The sequence below is a fragment of the Rattus norvegicus genome, chromosome 2, assembly GCF_021556685.1.
Source record: "Rattus norvegicus strain SHRSP/BbbUtx chromosome 2, alternate assembly SHRSP_T2T, whole genome shotgun sequence".
Lineage (NCBI taxonomy): Eukaryota > Metazoa > Chordata > Mammalia > Rodentia > Muridae > Rattus > Rattus norvegicus.
The window spans coordinates 185,014,422-185,020,564 of NC_141535.1; the positions used below are offsets into that span (position 1 = coordinate 185,014,422).

The 6,143-nt window shown below is 42.4% G+C and overlaps 1 non-coding gene across 1 annotated transcript; it reads left to right on the forward strand.

The window, feature by feature from the left end:
- Positions 1 to 694: 694 nt before the first annotated feature.
- On the forward strand, positions 695 to 801 carry LOC120101149 (U6 spliceosomal RNA). The gene has a single exon (XR_015678527.1). It is a non-coding gene; the product is annotated as a U6 spliceosomal RNA (small nuclear RNA).
- The last annotated feature ends 5,342 nt before the right edge of the window (positions 802 to 6,143 follow it).

The following is a 6,143-nucleotide window of genomic DNA, read 5'->3' on the forward strand; positions in this document are numbered from 1 at the left end:
TTCTGCGACTCCCAATGGCGCCCAGATATCCAAGAGTCTGAGAAACCCAAGGTCCTAGCCTCATCGTGGGCCTGGGGACCGTTGAGCCAACTCCAGCTTCCCATACCTCAGACTGTGCTTTCCTACCCACAGAGCAGTGCCTTGGCGCTTCCCACAGCCCAGCACCTGCCCCAGCGGCCATGTGGCATTAAGTGAAGTCAAACTCCCTGTGTTCCACCTCCCCAAGCAGCCATCCCCAGTGGCAGAGTGGACACAGGCCAAGAATCCTACACCATCCCATATATTTCCTCTCTGTTCACAATTATGACCATTTCCAAATTATCCCTTAAAATGACAATCTAGGGGGCTGGAGAGATAGCTCAGTGGTTCAGAGCACTGACTGCTCTTCCAGAGGTCCAGAGTTCAATTCCTAGCAATCAGATGGCGGCTCACAACCATCTGTAATGAGATCTGGTGCCCTCTACTGGTGTGTCTGAACACAGCTACAGTGTACTCATATAAATAAAATAAATAAATCTAAAAAAATGACAACCTATCTATACTGTATAAAGTAACCATAACCAGACACTCAAGGGATTGGGACGATGACTCGCCACAACTTCTTCCTGCTGAATTGGGGCGACGATTTTTTTAACGGGGTGGGGAGGGGTAGGAAAATTAGAAAAATTGGTTAGAGGTAAGAAAGCTAGATTTAGTGCTCTCTTGGGCAGCACATATACTAAAATTGGAACGATACAGAGAAGATTAGCATGGCCCCTGCGCAAGGATGACATACAAATTCGTGAAGCGTTCCATATTTTTTAACCCTGGGCTCCAACCTCATAGGTAGCAATGAATAGCCTAGTAAGGGCACCAGTGGAAGGGGAAGCCCTTGGTCCTGCCAAGACTGAACACCTAGTGAACATGATTGTTGTGGGGAGGGTGGTAATGGAGGGAGGATGGGGAGGGAAAGTCCATATAGAAGGGGAGGGGGAGGGGTTAGGGGGATGTTGGCCCGGAAACCAGGAAGGGGAATAACAATCAAAATGTAAATAAGAAATACTCAAGTTAATAAAGATTAAAAAAAAAAAGAAAGAAAGAAGGAAAGAAAGAAAGAAAGGAAGAAAGAGAGCTAGATTTAGCATCTGTTATCCAGTCTCTGTATGCTTAGTCGGCTCAGGGCTTAACGGAAGTTCTAACTGGTTCCATCTGAAAGACTGGATAAACTGAGGACAGTGGGAATCACCAGCTATTCCTGAAGATCTTCTGGGAGCAAGTCTCCCTGCATCAGGAGGCAGGGAGCTGGAACAGCAGGTCATTTCCCTGTGGATGAAGCTCATCAGAGCAGCACATTCTGCAAGATATGAATCTTACAACAAAATTTTAGTACTATTGAGATATTTGTATGGATTGTACAAGGTGCACAGATCAGTTAAGGATGAAAATTTTGCTCCTTGTTTGAGCAGGCTAAAGACAACTGTCCTTTTATGAGTTAATTTGTTCAGTAACCAATTGTAATAAATCTTCATTCATGCCATGTGAAGGATGGCGGGATGAGTTGTAAGGTTCTATAACCAACAAGGTTTACTGTCTAATTTTAGCTAAAGGTATGGCTAGAGACATTCTTATGTCCAAGCCAGTTACAGAGCTGTTCTTCTGTTGATGAATTAGCAAATCAAGTTACATGTCCTGTTTGACTTTCTCGAATTTTTCTTTTCTTTAGCCAAGATCTCCAGAAGGTCTTCCCCTATCCTATCTGATCCATATCACTCTGGAAGGCATCCAGAGCCTTCCTTCTTTCCTATTAACACAATACAGAGCCTCTCTCCCACAACAGCATGTCCTTGGTCTGGTAGCCTGAAATCATTAAAGACATAGAGTGATTCAAATCAGCAGGCTCCTTCCTCTTTGGCTTGCTTGATTTTGACCTCTGTCACAGAGGATTTTTAATATCATAACGGCCAAACTTATAACCACACACATTGTGATAGTTAAAGCAGTTCAAAGCAATTTTTTTTTTTGTTGTTCTTTTTTTTGGAGCTGGGGACCGAACCCAGGGCCTTGTGCTTCCTAGGCAAGCGCTCTACCACTGAGCTAAATCCCCAGCCCCCAGTTCAAAGCAATTAAAGCAATCTAAACAAATATTATCCATTGAGACAGCTCCTTCAATATCCCATGCCTTATTCTTAGATGATTAATTACTTTTTACTCTTTTTTTTTTCTTTTTTTTTTTCAGAGGTGAGGACTGAACCCAGAGCCTTGCGCTTGCTAGGCAAGCGCTCTACCACTGAACTAAATCCCCAACCCCTACAATTAATTTTTAATAGTGAGGTCAAGGTCTAAATCTTATATATATATATATATATGTGTGTGTGTGTGTGTGTGTGTGTGTGTGTGTGTGTGTGTTTGTATGTGTATATGAGCCTATTTCTAGACTTGTCCTTCTATCCTTAAAAACAATTAAATCGATTTTTATTCACTTATCTCTATCTTTTTAAGCAGCCTCTTCTGTCTGCCTCTCTCTGCCTTCCTAGCAGCCTGTCTCCCAGCGCCTCTGAGCTCAAACTCTCTTAGGCAGCCAAAGAAGGGCCTTTAAGAAGGACCCGTGGCAAATTCCTGCAACCCAGCTTTGTCCGAGTTGGCTTGGGGGACTTTGCTGTGTCCCAGCCCATGACACGAACCCCAGAATTATGCGTTCCAATTTGGCACTCCTTTTGTTCTAATTCCAAACCTGTGTGGCTTAGGGAGGGAGCATAAGGCTTGGGAAAAACCTGCAGCTCTGCTAAGAACCCAATTCTCCCCACCTCCTAATCTCAGATCATAGCATGTGTTTTCCATTTGAGAATCTGCAATTATTTCTTTTTTCTTTTTTCTTTTTTTTGGAGCTGGGGACCAAACCCAGGGCCTTGCGCTTGCGAGGCAAGCACTCCACCACTGAGCTAAATCCCCAACCCCTGCAATTAATTTTTAATAGTGCATTAGAGCCTACATCTGCTGCTCTGGATGATTAATCCACTCTACCTACCAGGCAGCGTCTGCGTGAGTTTTTCGCTGCTGCCCAAATGCTCTGGATTCTTGAATGAAAGTCACACATATGCAGCCTTCTATTTTTTTTTTAAAGATTTATTTATTTATTTTATATAAGTACACTGTAGCTGTCTTCAGACACATCAGCGAGGGCATCAGATCTCATTACAGATGGTTGTGAGCCACCATGTGGTTGCTGGGATTTGAACTCAGGACCTCTGGAAGAGCAGCCAGTGCTCTTAACCTCTGAGCTATCTCTCCAGCCCGCAGCCTTCTATTTTAATATGCCTTAAACAGCACAATGGTTGGGCCACTCCCAAACTTCCACGTTGATAATGCCTCCCTCCTGATACTCCTGAGTTATTACTTACTAAAATCTATACACTGTACCCAAAAGGTCACCCCAACAATAATCTTGGCATTAGTATAAGGTACTGCAATTTCTGCTGTGTTTGTTCCTGACAATTAACATAGTCTTAGTCTACCTTTTATGATTAAATAAGAAACTTTTTCTATGTAATTCTGTAAACTTTTACTACCACTTTTGTGGTTCTTTTGTGTTCTAAGAAAATCCTTTTCATAATACTATCTTCCCTTTGCATAATGAGTCCAGTAGGAGAATGAGTTGAAGGAAAAATAACAAAAATGTATGTCAGGGCACTGCCCCTTCTCCAGCAACTGATCTTTTACTATATCCATTCCCCTCACTCTTTTTTACTGTTCAGTATTTCAAGCTTCTTCCTTCCACCATGTTAAAATAATTACAACAGTGGACTGGCCTCTAATACAACTGTTCCCGAGACCTTCTTGTCTTAGGGAATAATTCTATTTGAGTAGCCCAGTTGTTTAGAATTTGTTTCACATATGTAAAGTGTATCCCATATGAAATCATAGCCTCTTTAAAAGGCCTTAGATATATCATTTTTATAGAATGCTATCCTATCTTGTCATAATTTTGTTCCACACTATTAACAGGCATATGTTATATGTCTACAGAGAAAGCTGATGTTGACGTTGTAACCAAGGCCCACCCCTCCTCCAACTCTGGAGGCATCGTTAGTTCAAGAATAGCCCTTTTTTGCTGAAGGGCTGATTCATCTGATTGTCCTCCTGCTTTTTCAGATTTTCTCTGATGTTATCACCCTCCAGCATATTTTCTTTCATCTTTCTTCCTGCAGGAAACTCCCACTCTTTTGCTCAGACTCAGTTCTCTCTTTTCCTGTGCTCCTCTCTTCCTGAGTGCTTCCACCTCCACCAGAAACCTCTCCAGTTGCACCACTAACTCTGAAATCCTTTCAGAAAACAGAGAGGAGTGATCCCTTTTGTCTTCCAATTTCAGCCACTTTTTGTTCTCAGGCCCCTCCATTTCCACCCACAATTTTTCCAACTGCTCGGCCATTCTTCTAACCTTTTTTGAGACAGAATAAACTATGAAGAAGAAAAAGAAAAAATACAGAAAATCCCCTGTGGGAGCAAATCACGGACATCCCAACGATAGCAGCTGCAGTAATTTTTAGTGTCTTGTAAAAAGTATATCCAGTCCTTCATCCTCCACCCTTTTCTCTATGGCATTTGAAATCAAATTTTCCATTTTTATTCTTAACTTTCGAGACCACATTTGGGTGCCCCTTGTAGCTGGTCTTTCCTACTTTGTGGGTTCTTCTTTTCTCCACTTTTTTTTTTTTTTTTGGTTCTTTTTTTTTCGGAGCTGGGGACCGAACCCAGGGCCTTGCGCTTCCTAGTTCTCCACTCTTTATCATCCCTCAGCCCCCTGGTTTTACCCCATAACACTAGATAAGAGAGAAACAAGTATAGAGGGGAGAGAGGAATTAGGAAAACCCCAGAATCTAATTTCTTTCCTTTCCTTTTTCAACCATGGCTACCAACAAACTGCAACAAAAACTCCCTAAAAATACAACAATCAACACCACTGTCACCTCTTGGGAACCTAGCATTTATGTACCCTCTGGAAATTTCCCAGAATTCCAAATGCCACACACAATTGTGGAAATTATCTGCAGTTGGCAGAACCAGGCTTCTGCTAGAACATGAGGCAAATTGTGATCAGCTGCTATGGACAGACTGAAGTGTCCCACATCCCTACACCTAGGATTAAAATGAAAGAATATTATAATATTTGTGGTTTTTTAAAAAGATTTATTAATTTATTATATATAAGTACACTATAGCTGTCTTCAGACACACCAGAAGAGGGCATTAGACCTCATTATAGATGGTTGTGAGCCACTATGTGGTTGCTGGGAATTGAACTCAGGACCTCTGGAAGAGCAGTCAGTGCTCTTAGCTGCTGAGCCATCTCTCCAGCCCAATATTTGTGTTTTTAAAAAGTAAAAATAATTCCAGAATTCTCTAAAAAATGTCACTACAGGATAGGAATGAAGTCCAGTTGGTATAATGCTAGCCAAACAATAGTTAAGTCCATGGTTCAGTCTTCATTGGTTTAATCAAAACAAAGGGATACTAACTCAGTCTCTCCACAACCTTGATGGCCTGAGTTTAATCTCCAGAACCCATGTAACCTAGTTAGGGTGTCTATTGCAGTGATAAGAAAACGTGACCAGGGGGTTGGGGATTTAGCTCAGTGGTTGAGCTCTTGCCTAGGAAGCACAAGGCTCTGGGTTCGGTCCCCAGCTCTGAAAAAAAGAAAAAAGAAAAAAGAAAACGTGACCAGGGGGGCTGGAGATTTGGCTCAGCGGTTGAGAGCACTGACTGCTCTTCCAGAGGTCCTGAGTTTCATAGGAAGTGACACTATTAGGAGCTATGGCACTGTTGGAGGAAGTGTGCCATGGAGGCTGGCTTTGAGGTCTCCTATGCTCAAGCTATGCCCAGTGTGGTACACTGTCTTCTTCTGATTCTTGTCGATCAAGATGTAGAGCTTGGCTCCTCCAGCACCATGTCTACCTGCTTGCTATCATGACCCACCATGATGATGATGGACTAAACCTATGCAACTGTAAGCCAGTCCCAATTAAATGTTGTCCTTTAGAAGAGCTGCCATGGTCATGTGTCTGTTCACAGCAAGGAAACTCGAAGACAACATGAATATCTTCAAGATATAATACTAGAATGGGGGTGTAGCACAGTCAGCAGAGTGCTTTTGTTACATTCCCAGTGCC